General features: G+C 34.6%; 1 protein-coding gene and 1 long non-coding RNA gene across 6 annotated transcripts in view; one reads left to right on the forward strand and one right to left on the reverse strand.

Moving 5' to 3' along the window:
* Nmnat (nicotinamide mononucleotide adenylyltransferase) overlaps window positions 1–14,986 on the reverse strand; it is a 104,127-nt gene that overhangs the window by 45,659 nt on the left and 43,482 nt on the right. The window lies entirely within an intron of this gene.
* Window positions 1,363–12,391, forward strand: LOC146997552 (uncharacterized). The gene is made up of 5 exons (XR_015040666.1): window positions 1,363–1,671; window positions 1,769–1,838; window positions 3,201–3,278; window positions 3,516–3,581; window positions 12,217–12,391. It is a non-coding gene; the product is annotated as an uncharacterized LOC146997552 (long non-coding RNA).

A 14,986-nucleotide genomic window follows, 5' to 3' on the forward strand; every position in this document is an offset into this window, starting at 1 on the left:
AATATAATTTCAATATGTTATTATTTTGATGATTTTCAGTGTTAAAATGTTTAAAAAAATCATTGAAAAATTCCCAGATCTCCAACTTTTTTTTAAAAAATGAAACTGATCTTAAAATCATTCAAAATGTTGATATGCCACCAAATTTAGAACTGTTTAATAAAAGAATTCACATCACCAAAAGCAAAAAGTTGTTTAAGAGCTCTTCATTAGAAAAAATTAAATAAATTCGAAATGCTTATGTTTCACTTTTTCCCCAAAATCGTGAGTATCCAATGTATGTATTAAAAATAGGACAAAATTATAACCCATTCACCCATTTATAAAGATAACCATATTTATCAGTGAATTTCCAAAAATACTCCTCCAAAATGCTAATTCACACTGAAAATGGCAGTTGTAAAAACAGGCAGAAATTGCAGATGATTAAATTTAAGGACCTTCTGCAAATTTTGACCGAAATTAAGGACTTTTAAGGACCAAAATTCGATTCCAAAAAATTTGACGACTTTTAAGGACTCTTAAGGACCATACGAATCCTGTAATACATATCCTAAGATGCGTTTTCGAGACATGAAAAATACAAATTGAATTTCATCAATTGGCCAAGTGGAACGGCAGATATAGAACTGTCCTTTCCCCCCCCCCCACAGTGTCCCTATCAGATAGCAGAATGTTTGCACTACCATTCAACTATTTCCTGCACGACCTCATCCTACACACATATTCCATTAGAAAATTTGCTTACTTCATTCCCCTCTATCTTGTTTGTATATTTTTGAAAGATTCTTTGAACCACCTGTATGTATGTAATAAATGAAGTAACAATACATGGGTCATCCCAAAAATCCTGCATTTTTTAAATTAAAGCATTCCCCCCCCCTAATCATTTTGTTATTCCCGACACAGAGTAGATTGAGGCAGATGTTTAAAATACAGTCTTTTTTGCTGAAATTACATAATTCTAGCATGTGTTGTGATATAATTTTTTTTCAGTGCTATGCTAAAAATGAAGAACTCAAAATTCATTGTTGTGTTAAGGTGGTCTACTACAGCAGCATTACAATACTAAAAATTTTTTTACACGCAGAATCGCTAATTAAGAAACTATGTTGCGTGCAATTTGGCAGAAATATAAAGCAATAGGTCAGTTTTCGAATCACAATGTTAGAATCAGGTTTGAAATGAAATTTACTTAAATATTATATTTTAAAAAAATTAGTTTGAAATACGTAATTTTAATGTGTAGTTTGGAAAGCCATCAATAGATGACGCTACGAGTTAAAATTTAACATTGTAATCTTATTTCTGCAAAAATTCACGAAGTAATTGATTTTGATATCAGTTATAAATCATATTTTTTTCTAAATAATATTTAGAAGCGTTTCATATATTCCTTTATACACAGTTTTCACTAAACATTGTCAGCTGTCAGCAGAATGACGTTTACGGCAACCCTATTGCATTGCTATTCCGCACTCGTTTTGTTTACATTTATTTGTACTGTGGTCAGTTTGCAAAAAATATGCGAAAATATCAAGGACGACCGAAAAAACATCCTGGTTTTAATAAAAGATCCAGAATTCAGCGTAAACGTCGAGCTCAAGAAAAAAATATGAAATTAAATTCCCGAGATGTGGAAGATTCCGAACAAGCGGATGTTTTCGAAAGGTGAGAAATAATTTATTCTTTATATCGACTACCCCGTGTTTATGATTTCGTAGTAAGTTAATTCCGAAGTAAAATATGCGTATTTTTTTTATTGAAGGTCAGAAATTATTGATACAACTGCATCTGTGTCAAAGGAGAATCATTGCCCGGATGATTTTTTTTACAAAGTAAGTTTTTTTTTTTTTTTTTTTTTTTTTTTTTTGTATGTGTGTGTATGAGGGGATGCTAATAATTGTTCAATTCTGTTATAAGAATTTATTCCTCCATTCACACTAAATTGTTGGGAAATATTGAAAGGGTAAATTCCAATTCACAAGGAATTCCTGAAATAATTGAATCTTTTCAAAAGTATGAGCATGTTCTTGCGATCTAAATTGAATTCACCATCATTACATGTGTTATTGGAAATTTTATAGTCATATGTTTGCTACGAAATGCTTTGTCAGTTACCTATGGTATATTTTAACAGGTGTATGCACATTTATTCATGTGCTCGCTGTTCAACTTGCTTTTTTTTATTATGTCATTTACTTGGATGTTAAAACTTTCTTTTAGCGTTGGAACATTTTATGATCATTTAGTAAAATTTATATATAAATATATATTATTGCTTGTTTATTTATGGTTCTGTGTATTTGTCATGTATGCATGTTGTGAAGTGTAGTTTTTGAAAAATATGTCACAAATGTTAAATTCCACCAAAAGCTGAATTGAATTGATATTGGGATGCAGGTAATTAGAAAATATCTGCTGTGTATTTTGAGCGTAAACCAAACTAGTGCCAAGAATGGGACCAATACGCTCAGGCTTGCTTAGCCTTTTTGCCATTGTCCAAATTGAATTATCTCCAGTATAAAGGGAGTGAATGCTTTCTCTGTATAACATTAAAATATCCGTCTGATCAAAAATCTACCAATAAGAAACTTTTCATATATTATGTGACAGACTTTCTGCAAACAGAAGTCCTCAGCTCTGTTCTTGTACATGTTTTTTAATTGTGGTTCAGATGTGTACTTCTCAAAGGAATTCTTCTCATAGGAAGATTATCTGAACATTTAAAAACTATATTCTGCTTTTAGGGGCCTAATATTTTATGCCCCTAAAATTAATATTGAAATTTCTAAAATGTTGAAAAATATGTCATCTGGATTCTGTACAAAAAATATAATCCCCTTTTTCATTTCTGCATTTGCAATTCCTGCATTTTCTTTATTCCTACATTTTTTAATTGGAAGGAATTTCATTCGCAGAGCCCTCTAATTTATTCTTACAAATCATGTAGTAATGTACCATTTTAGATAGATATAAATAACACATTTTGTAATTTTTCTAAACTGTGGTTATACAGCATGATATAATAGCTACACAGGGTATGGCGAAACAGTATACAGCAATATCTGTCGCACTGTCTGAGATGGGTGGTAGTCATACATAGCTTAATGCTTAAATTTGTTATGTGTTATTTATTTATTCATGTTTTTTTTTTTTTTTTTAATTATGTTATAGCAGTTTATTTCTTTCATTCTTAGGTCCGGAAGTGAAAAATTTGACTTTTCTACGCCAGAAGTTACAGCTAATGTTCCTAAGACAAACCAGGCTTTCCTGAGGTAAGTTGGTTTATTTTTAAAATAGATATTAGCTGTGCATGATATTACAGTCACTTAATTATGGTTAACTAATTATGTATTAATTTAGAAGTCAAGCAACCAAAATCAGCGTTATATTTTCAAATAGTGAATATTTCAAAATATGATGCTGATTTTTGTTGCTTGACTCTCAAATTAATACTTGGTCGGTGTGTTATTGTATCTTAATTAAACTAATTATGGTTCTTTTCTTCTCAGTTCTGATCTGGACATTTCAGTTATTGACTCTGACGTAGAAGGTAGAAATACAAGCTCTCTTTTGGGGTAAATATGTATTTCTCTATGCCAAAATTAAAATGTCATCATTTATGTTTTTCTTTTATGGTGTTACATTATGTTGTTTACATACTGATAGCTATTAAAACTGTTAAATATAATATTGTAGCTATCAAAAAGAGGGGGATGAATTTGATTTGTACCAAATTTGGACGTTTTGCATGAAAGAACTTGAAAATAAAAGATTTTTTTAAAAATATATTCATTGAAATCAGTGAAATTTAAAGTCGGGACACTGAAGCAAATGAAAATATTTTGGGGTTTGATTCTTTTGATGGGAGCCTCATCAATAAGCCTACTATCTTTTTTAAATATTGCTTCTTTTTCATTGTTTTCATGATGTTTTATGTTCCCTTCATGAAAGAGATTTTTAATAATTTAAATTTTGTTAATAAAATATAACAAAATGAAATCTGTGATTATGTGGCTGTTATTTTTTCCATATATATTTATTTGAGGAAAACCACAAATTTTATTATTTTACAGAATTTTTAAGAAAAATATAAGGATAAAATTTTTTAAATAATTCTGATTACTACCTTTGCTTTCCTCTCATAATGTGCCTCAAATTAGAGCAATTAGACAACAAATTTAAGTCGTGATCTTTTTTTTCCAAGTTTTTTTTTTAGGCTTAGGAGTATAAATTGCTTATCCCCACAAGACAGTGCATCTTCTTAGTATGCCATCCTAAGGCTCCGTTCACATGATGGTATAAATGTCATAGACGCATAATCATAAGGCACAAAATGTGGGAGTTCCATTCACACCTGCGAGAGAGGGTCTAAGCCATAGCCAATTAGAGAAGCTAAATTTGTGCATGCATGTATGTGTCTACAGCTTTCTCTCTCAATAGGTTTTATGTATATGCTCTGATTGCCCGACTCTTATATCAAGTCGGCACAAAGTTGAAAACTTCAAGCTTAATGCCCAAACTAGTTTTTGTGACATAGCAAGGTCTGACTACAAAGCGTTGTTAGTTGGGAATTATGACGTTTATACAACGGCTTGAATAGAGCCTTAGAAAGCCATTTGGTAACTGAGTTATCCACCATGAAAGAGTTATTCTTGCCCCTCTGAATTCAGTGTTTACTGGAACACGAACATTTTATACTCAGGTGTAGAGGCCCTTCATGTGAAACCTCCGGTACACAAAGTAGTGACTAATATTGCATGAGCAAATGACACTGCGAGCATGGAAGCAGCAGTTGTGAAGATGACTCATCTTCTTGTAGTAATATACTGGTAATCCAGTGTATTATTATTGTTAATTTATTTGCTATCTGTTGCCTAAATTTCCTAAACCTAATTGCGAATGGGCTGCCTGCATGGGCGTTTTCATGTTTTTCCCCGTGTATATGAGCCATTTCCCTTAGAAAGTCCTCCATGAAAGCATTCCTCCTCTTAGGAAGATCAAGTGCTTTGCTGTCATCAAATAAGCCAAATTTAAACCTAATTTGTAATATTTATATATATTAATTATATATATGTATATATATTGTATATATATATATTTTAGCTTGGAGTCTGAGCCTCTTCAGGAGAACCTTAATGATGAATTTCTGTGTCCTGATTCACCTTTAATTATCGAAAGGGAAGATCGACGAAAGGCAAATCCATTACCATCTGGCAGAACAATTTGCAATATGTCTTTTGTAATAGTGCAGGCTAGGACATTAGAGCAACATTCCCTAAATTGTAAATTTGGAGGATCATTTATTTTTAACAAAGTGATTCGACGTGGTCTTGTCACTACATATAACTATGTATGTGATAAAATTTTTAGCATCATGGAAATTCCGTATATGAGCAACTCGACCTTTGCTTCTTGTGAGCGAACTACTGGCAAAATAATACAGGGATGTGCACAGGAAACTATGTGTGCTGCTATAGAAGAGGAGAAAAGGCAGGCAGAACTTCGCAATGATAAAGATAATGATGGTTATCACTGTATAACTGTCATTGTTGATGGAGGTTGGTGTAAAAGAAGCTATGGGCATGGTTACAATGCTTCAAGTGGCATATCTGTTATTATAGGCATGGTCACCCAGAAAATTTTGTTTGTTGGAATTCGCAACAAAGTGTGCCTTATATGCAGTGCTATTGAAGATGGCAAGATGCCAAATAAAGTGCACCTTTGTTGGCGAAATTGGAATGGGCCTTCTACAGGTATGGAAAGCAGTGCCATTGTGGAAGGTCTGAATTATCTCCAGTGTGTTCACAAAATACGTTGTACTCGACTTGTTGGAGATGGAGATGCTAACACAATGGCCAAAGTGAAAGAAAGCTTTTCATATGGAGGACGGGTGATCAAAGTAGAATGTGCTAACCATGCTGTTCGAAGATATCGCAGAGCTCTTGAGAAACTTCAGCAAAATACTGCGCGCTTCCCCGGGGCTAAAGGAATTGCTGCCCGTAAATTGCTGAAAATTAAAATGCCACTGTTAGTCAGAGGTGCTAGAGTAGCTATAAAAGCTCATGCTTTACCTAGCCATTATCAGCACACACAAGAAGCTATTGATGCATTAGTATCTGACTTGAGAAATGGGCCACATCATATATTTGGCAAGCATGATGCTTGTAGTGCTTTTTGTGCAAAGAAAGGTGCAGAGTTGGACAACACATACAATGAAATTTTTTCCTCGGGTATGTTGCAAGCTATTGAAGCAGAAGTGGGAAGAGTACTGATATCGTGTAGCAGTACTCTTATTTGGAATGCCACAAATAATCCTGCTGAAAGCTTCATGAGTCAACTGTGTAAAACATCTGGTGGAAAAAGAGTTGATTTTTCCAAAGCTGGTGGCATGAACAGGCGTGCGAGTATTGCTGTCATGGCCTATCAAAATCCAGCACAGCAGTGGCAAAAAAATGCACAAAAAGCTGTAACAGGAAGTAGCCCCAGGACTCCAACTTTGAAATTCTTAGCTTCCAGAAATAAGCGCCATGTAAAACGTCTTGAGAGACGTAGACTTTTTGACACTGAGAAGAAAAAGAGAAATATGAGGAAAGCAGGACATATTCAGCAAGGTGGGGATATTTCTTATGGTGATTTTCCTGAGAAACCAGACCTATCAGATGAAGCATATGAATTGGCAGCTAAAAATTTTTTTATATCAATTGAAGTTCCAAAAAAAGATTCTCTTGAGGCCGTAAACACGTGGACAGTCATCATCTGAAAGATGGCGTCATGAAAGATCAAGAAGAATATCATCATCCTTTTTCAAAGATGTTGCTGATAGGCGTCCAACAACACTCAGTGCTGCTTTAGTGAAACGTATCATATATAATGATAACGTTTCAACTAAAGCATTAAAGTATGGCTTGGCTAACGAAGCAGTAGCCTTAAATCAATACAAGGAAAAGCACATGGGAAAAAACATCAGACGTTGTGGCCTTTTTATTGATCCTAAATATCCCTTTCTTTGTACTTCGCCAGATGGATTGATAGACGAAGATGGATTACTTGAAATAAAATGTCCTTATACAGCCAGATTCTCAGCAGACTTGTCAGACTTTTTCAGCAAGCCTAATTCTGTTGGTCTTCGGATGGATGCTGATAATAATCTTTATTTACCGAAAAGCCACAAATATTATTTTCAAATTCAAGGGCAGTTAGCCATAACAGAGAGGAATTGGTGTGATTTATATATATGGTGCAGAGAAGATGCAATCACATTAAGAATACCCGAAGACAAAACTTTCTGGATCAGTTTAGTTCCAAAACTCGAAAAATTTTACGTGAATTGTATTCTTCCTGAGCTTGTTGATCCAAGAGCACCAAGAAAAATGTCTCTTAGAGAACCGAAGTATATTGTTGATGCTAGAGCACAGAATGAGAAACAAAAACAGGCCACTGCTTCTGTAAAACAAACACAAGAAAAAAGAGAAATTGAAATTTCAGAAGCAGATAAAATTATTTCATCTCCTAGAAAGAATGCAGGAGAGAAAAGAATCAGGAAACCAAAAATTATTTTTGATTTGTAATCAGTAACAAGCCAAGCCAGCACACCGTAACATTTTCTACGTCTGAATAAAAACTATGCCTGCAACAAAGCATTATGATTAAATCCATACCTAATTAGAATATTACCCCATTTCTCTAAAAAAAATATGTTCAAAAAGTCTCTGCTTTCAGTAATAGATACGTCTGATCAATTCTGCCATAATTCTGTAATCAATACTTGAAGCTAGAATCTCCTGTGCTGCACTGCCATTGCATCTCTTTTCTGAATGTTTCATCATCCACTTCTCATTCTAAATATTCCTGTGTGCTTTCATTTATAGCTGCTAACTTGTTGTGAACATTTTCTGCACCACATGTTATATTTTGCAGTGTAAATAATGCGTGCAATCATATATTTTGGTTTTAATCATCAGTAACTTTGGTAAAACTACATTTATGCAAAGAAGACTTCCATAAAGTCACAGTTTCTGTGAAAAAGAAAATAAGTTTGATGACCTCTGTCATAATTCAATAAATAATTTTTTAAAATAGCATCACCTGTGCTGCACTAACATTGGAAAAAATTAAAGTCATCTCTTTTCTGAATGTTTCCTCATGCACTTCTGTTTCTAGGTATTCTTGTGTGCTTTGATCCATAGCTGATAACTTGTTGAGAATATTTTCTGCACAACATGTTACACCTCTGAACTTAAATACTTGCGGTAAAGAAGTATTTTGGTTTGAATCATGTGTAACTCCAATATAAGTCCATTTCTCCAAGGAAAACCTCCACAAAGTCACTGCTCCTGATTCAGCTGGAAGGACATCCATACAATGATATTTGAGAAGAAGACATACAAAATTGAGTATTGTGGAAAGATGATTGCTTATATCTTGAACGTGGATGATCCACTTGTCTACAAAACTCATAACCATTCTAAAAAATAAGGACATCAAATTTCAGTGCATCCTGCTCTCACAAGAGAGAAAGGTGATCATTAGAAGCCTTCCCAGCTCCACATGTTAATGCTGCCTCATGTTGCATAATATAATAATACACACACTGGCCAATCAATAAGAAACCTTTCAGATTTTCATCTGAATGCATGCTAGGGATGAAATATCCAAATTTTTTCTATGATGTGGATTATACTTGGTTAAAATGCCAGTATAAGTAAGGTGTAAGAGTGCTTTTCATGATGAATGAAGTAAAATGGGGAAAAAAGGCGGCAGATCGTTCACCATTTGAAAAAGGGGCTTATTGTTGGTGCACATTTAGTGGGGGCATCGATTTCGAATCCTTCTCTAAAAAATGTAACTGCAGTTCGAGCATAGTTTTCAAAGACAGTGATCGGCGGTATCTCCGATGAATTGTACGGCAGAACACGGATTCAACTATCACAAATCGTCAACCAAGGCTCTTCCCAACAAATTTCAGCTAGAACTATGCGCAGCGAATTGCAGAGGGATAGGAATGCATAGTTTTGGTGCCTGTAAGAAAATCACTCAGTTCTGCCGACATGCAAGACTTCATTTTCAGTGGTGTCGAGAAAAGACACTGGACATCTGAGGATTGGAAATGGGTAATGTGGTGGGATATTACATTATGTATTACATATTAAACATAAGTTATGGGTTACCTCATAACTACAGAAGGTTCCTGTTTGCTGCCAGAAAAGGTTGAAGTAATCTGCAATGTAAATTACCGACAATACATGAGCTTTGTTCGTTTATGGGCATGATAAAATTTTATCGATGCTTTTTGAAAAATGCTGCAGAAACTCAAGGAGTCATACACGAAATGTTAAAGGGTGATAAAAAAAGATCATTGTAAAGTTCCATGCACAGATGAAGGTGTTTAGTGTATTTAATTATGGCAAAGCACACTAGGGCTATCTGCCTAAGAGAAGGGATGCCTTCGTGGAGGACTTTCTAAGGGAAACTGGCTCATATACACGTTACACATGGGGAAAACCACGAAAACGCCCATGCAGCCAGTACGTTCGCGGGATTCGAACCTCGGACCGAACTACCAGTGTTCAGCGATTTTACCGCTCTGCCGCTGGTAGGCCTGCACAGATGAAGGAATTCACCAGTTTGAGAAGTGCAAATCTGATTTAGTCAATGGTGCCCTTTTGTGTTTCCCAATGGATTACCCTTTGTGTGCAGATACATCAGACTTTCCTATAGGATCAGTATTGCAGCAATTGGAAGAACAAGAACAAGACTGAAAACCTATTGTGTTCTACTCTAAAACATTAAATAATGCACAGAAGGTTTATAGTACCTATGACAGAGAATTCTTAGGAATATATCTTTCTGTCAAGCATTTTAAACATGTATCGGAAGGACGCAAATTCATCATACTTACTGATCACAAGCCACTGTCATATGCATAGAAGCAAAAGAATGGGAAGGCATAACCCAGACAACAACACCAACTTCAGTATATATCGGAATTTTCAACTGATATTCAGCATATTGATGCCAAAGAAAATTTAGTTGCAGTTGAAGTAGTCTCAGTTACTGGCTATGAAGCAGTAGCAGATGCTCAAGAATATAATGAAGAATTGCAACATTTAATGACAGGTAGTGCTTCACTGAAATTTAAATCATCTACATTAGCATTTTGGAAAACATTAAGATGTGACAGCTCAACAACCAGTATCAGGCCTTTTATTTCAAAGCAATTTAGACAACAAATGTTTCATCAAATTCATAATTTTGCTCCTCTGGTATCAGGACAACTGTCAACGAGATGACTGAAAAATTTATCTTTCCAAATATAAAGAAAGAAATTCACGAATAGACTTAAAGTCCTGTTAATTGTCAAAGGAGCAAAGTCAACAGGCATACAAAATCTAAAATAGCCGAGTTCCAAGCACCTCATGCTAGATTAAGTATTGTGCAAGTTGACCTGATTGGGCCATTACCACCATCTGCTGGTAGGACGTATTATCTGACATTTATTGACCATTTTTCCTGTTAGGGAGAAGTAGTTTCTTTACCAGATATCACAAGAGAAATGGTTGTCAAAGCATTTTACAATCATTGGATTAGCAGATTTGTTGTGCCTAGTTCCATAATCTCAGATCAAGGAAGACAGTTTGAGTCGCAGCCTTTCAAGAGCCTTGCAAAAGTATGTGGTGCTAAAGTTTTACGTTCCACTCCATACCACCCACATTGCAGTGGGAAAATTGAGCAGTTTCTCAGAACTTAAAAAAATGCAATAAAGGCTCACAGCAACATCAGATGGACAGAAATCCTTCTAGGATTCAGAGTTGCAATATGTCCTGATACTAATCACTCTGTAGCTCAAATGGTATATTTTATGCAAATAAGGTTACCATGTGAGTTTTTCGACTACCTACCACTAAAACTAAACCTGAACCATTTGTAACAAATTTACTGTCTTTTATGGATCAGCACCAGTTTATCAACTGCTAACAAACATAAAATATTTATGCATAAAGACTTGAGATCATGTTCTCATGTGTTTGTGAGAACTGATCGTGTGAAAAAGGCACTTGAATTTGCTTATTGAGGGACCATTTTTTTGTGGTGAAAAAATATGATAAATATTTCCGAGTCTTAATTAAGGACAGACAAGTTAACATTTCATTGACAGACTGAAACCAGCTTATTTGTTACTTTCGAACAAATTACTAGAAACAGTGACTAAATATAAAAAACCATTTCACATTTCATGTACCCAAAATTCTGATATTGTACCTAACGTCAAATCTATTATTCTAGATGGTATGAAAATCAGAAAATGTGTTGGATTTAAGGACTAATGTTTTGTATATTTTGCTATACTTCATCATCTTCTAAATATTAGTAAATATATATCTGCATTAGTGATAATCAGCTGTGAGCACATAGTGCACCATCTGCAACTCATTTGGGTATAAACTATGCTAGTGATTATAATGTCCTTGCTTTTTCCCATATGCCATATGTTGCATGAAATTTTGTTATATGAATCTAGCTTCCTGTGAGGAATTTCTGTGATCTTTCTAGTATGTATGGTCAAGAATTAGGCTTGTGATATACTGTTATGATTTTGCCCACATGTTCCCTGAATATACTACCATTTCCTTAGGAAGACTTCCAAGAAGAATACTGTTGTGAGTTCTAAGCCTAACTATGGTTTGGAACTGTTTATAATGAATTATTGGGATTCTGCACATGTAATGTGGATGCAATTCTATTTCCATTTAGAAGATTTTCTGCAAAGGCAATGCTTTAGCTGTGAGATAATTCTGTTTTGGAAATAAAACTGATATTTATTTAGATTTGTGGTATTTATAAGGCAGTTTATCAATAGCAGGTAGCATCTTGCCTCTTTGCTTTGATCAGGGCCTGTGCAACCAGTGGTAGTCAAAATTTTATAATTTAGCAGAGGGCACTGAGCAGCAAAATTTAGAGGCAAAAAAATGTTCAGAACTTACGAAGACATCAGCCAGCAGAATTTAGGATATGCAGAGATTGCACTGAGTGGCAATAGTGCCATATGTTACATTTGCTATTTGCATTATTAATTTGTGAAACAATTTCAGCTGCTTGAAAATGCATTTTTCTGTTAGAAATTTGTATTTCTTGCAATTTCTTTTTTTTGGGGGGGGGTCGAAAATATGGTGTTAAAAATATTTTATCATTTTCTTTTTTTTTTCTTTTCAGGTGAAAATTTTGTGCATGATTTGGCTTTCATTGAGACGTCTCTGGGTCAGGAGTTACTAAGGAAGAGAAACTTACATGCAGGTTGAAGCATGCAGTGTCAAATGTATAAGGAATATAAAAGATGCTGTATATTAGTATAAGTTTGAATAACCATAATAAAAAAATTTCTTGAAAATTGTGTTTTTTCTGCGAGTTATTAAAATTGGAAATAATTAATTACAATATTTATGAAAATTTTCGAAAATAAAAATACAAGTAGTATTTAAAAAGTACTGCAAAACTCATTTTTAAGTAGAAAAATTATTCTCAGATGAAATTCTTTATGCAAAAGGATTCGATTATGCAAAAGGACTTTTTTAGTATTTGAAAGGTTCATTTGAACCCAACAACTGAAACTAACGTATCCCCAGTTTATTGATACCAACCATTTTGTTGGTATCAATGAACCCACTACTTTCTAAAAGCATTTCTGTCAATTACTAAGGGCTAATGAACAAGTGTTGAATTCTCAAGATGAATGTTGCCGAAACAGAAAAAAGTGTACTTCAGAACATTCTGCAGTAGCTCAAACAAAGTCACGGACCTCATCTATACTGTAGTCAGAGAGAAATTATTCCCCTTCCTTTTCTTTCAAAAGCTGAGTTTCCAAACGCACAACGGGAGGCCGTTGCTAAAAGCTGTGGAACCAGTTTTATAGCTATTTTTAGCAACTTGTGAGCTGTTTTTCAGATAACACAGTAAATCTCGGGGAGGGGGAATTTGAAATCATGATCACTGCCGGTACGGCAGAATTTACGTACAGCAAAATTGTAAAATTCAGCGAAGCATCAAGCAATAAAATTTTAGAATTTTGTGGGAAGGGCACTTGACAACAGAATTTATTGCGTACAAAGTCAGCAAAATGCATAGCGCCGTACCTGATTCATGATACAGCAGTATTCATTACCAATAGCAAACTTGTTTGAGGATAAGTTCGAAAAAATGTTTTCTTAAAAAATGTTTAGTTGTTACCTAAAATCGGTAAACAATAATCTTTGAAAGATTATTCGATTATATCGTTACTAATATGGTAAAAATTTGAAAAGCAATCAGAAGCTGTATCTCTAGGGTCTTCAAGTCACGATTTGTTTTTATTTGTTCGAATATGATATTTATATCTCTCTTCCTACAAGTATGTATCTTCGTACGTATAAAGTATCAAAAATAATAAAAGTAATTAATAAATTTTCTCTAGTTGCCCTGAAAACTACATCTGAATATAAAGATAAGAAAGACATCAGTAAATTGCTGTTGTTATTTGCTGATCATAATGGTAATCAACCGAACATGATCACATATACCGTCTTCAAAACTTTGATTTTTATCAAGCTTCATATAAATACTAGGTTTTTGTTAGTCACGTAATTTGACATCCTAAATTTAAGATGACAGATGAAATAATGACTAGTTCTGAATTAGCTCACTCAGGAAGTAAAATTTTCTCCTTCCCGTCAATATAGCATATTTATAGCTCCCAATGATGGCGATCACTAACTAAATATGTTATGGATTAGAACCCTATTGCACTCCATAAGTTTTTCTTTATTCGCTTTATGTGCATGCATGCATGCTTGGTTGTGGAAGAAATTAAAAAGCCCCCCCCTTTTTTTTTACTTAGGTTATTCGAATGTATACGCCAGACATTTATTTGTTGAACTGTAGTTATAATTTGGAACGTGGTGCTAGAGCCGTTGGAGCCGAACCGAACGTCAGTTTGTTTAGAATTATAGAGTTTGATTACGCCAAAGCAGGTGAATTTGGAAAACACCAAAATCGGTCATGCATCCAACTCGTTATCGAGGCTTGAACTCCGGATGAACTACCAGTGTTCGGCGGCTCGCTTGCTAGAACTGCGTTAGGCTCTTTGAATGTAGCAAAGCCACGAGGGTTACCTTCTTAAGATGGCAGGCCTTCGTGGAGTCATTTTCTGAAGGCTTAGATTAGGTTATTATGGCAAAGCACAGTAGGATGCCTTCATGTTGAACTTTCTTAGAGAAATTGACAACCCATACACGTTACACATACAGAAAATTATGAAAACGTCCATGCAGCCGGCCCATTAGCCTTTATTCGAATCCAGGTCGAAACTACCAGTGTTCAGCGATTTAATTCCTCTACCGCTGGAGGGCCTAATTGCTGAAGGGAACTGGCTTGTATTCATGTTACACATGGTGAAAACAAACAATGCAACCAGCTGATTCGTCTGGCATCGAACCCAAACCAGTTCGAACTTCCAGTATTCAGTAGTTTTAACCACTCGGCCACTGGTGGCGTGTGGTAGGAGCCACAGATAATGTACTGAGTAGCAAAAATCCCTAATAGTGGCCCTGGTTACTAGTAGGATTGTAAGTATATTGGTAATCATCCAATCTACAGCAAGGAAATTTCGGAGCTTAATTGTAAAGTCAAATGCGACACTCCGATAAACGTGGTATATGTAGAGATGGAAAAATTTATTATTTAAAATACTTGTATTTATTAGTAAACATTTTATAAAATTTATTCTTAATTTAGCGTTTAAGAATTCTAAGAGAGTTATCTGAGTATTTTTTCCTCCTTTGGTAATCCAATAAAATTGAGTAAATTTATGTTCTGTAATATCTTTGCGTGTTATATACATAGTTTTTTTTTTTTTTTTCTTTCAAAGTTAGACAAGTTTACACAAACAATATAGGTCGAAAAGGGAGCTGGTCTGCGCCCGGTGAGCCTGTCGGCAGCGTCGCAAAGCGTA

This window comes from Stegodyphus dumicola, chromosome 4, assembly GCF_044657685.1.
Source record: "Stegodyphus dumicola isolate Sdum_Otavi_A_Nest chromosome 4, ASM4465768v1".
NCBI classification, from domain to species: domain Eukaryota; kingdom Metazoa; phylum Arthropoda; class Arachnida; order Araneae; family Eresidae; genus Stegodyphus; species Stegodyphus dumicola.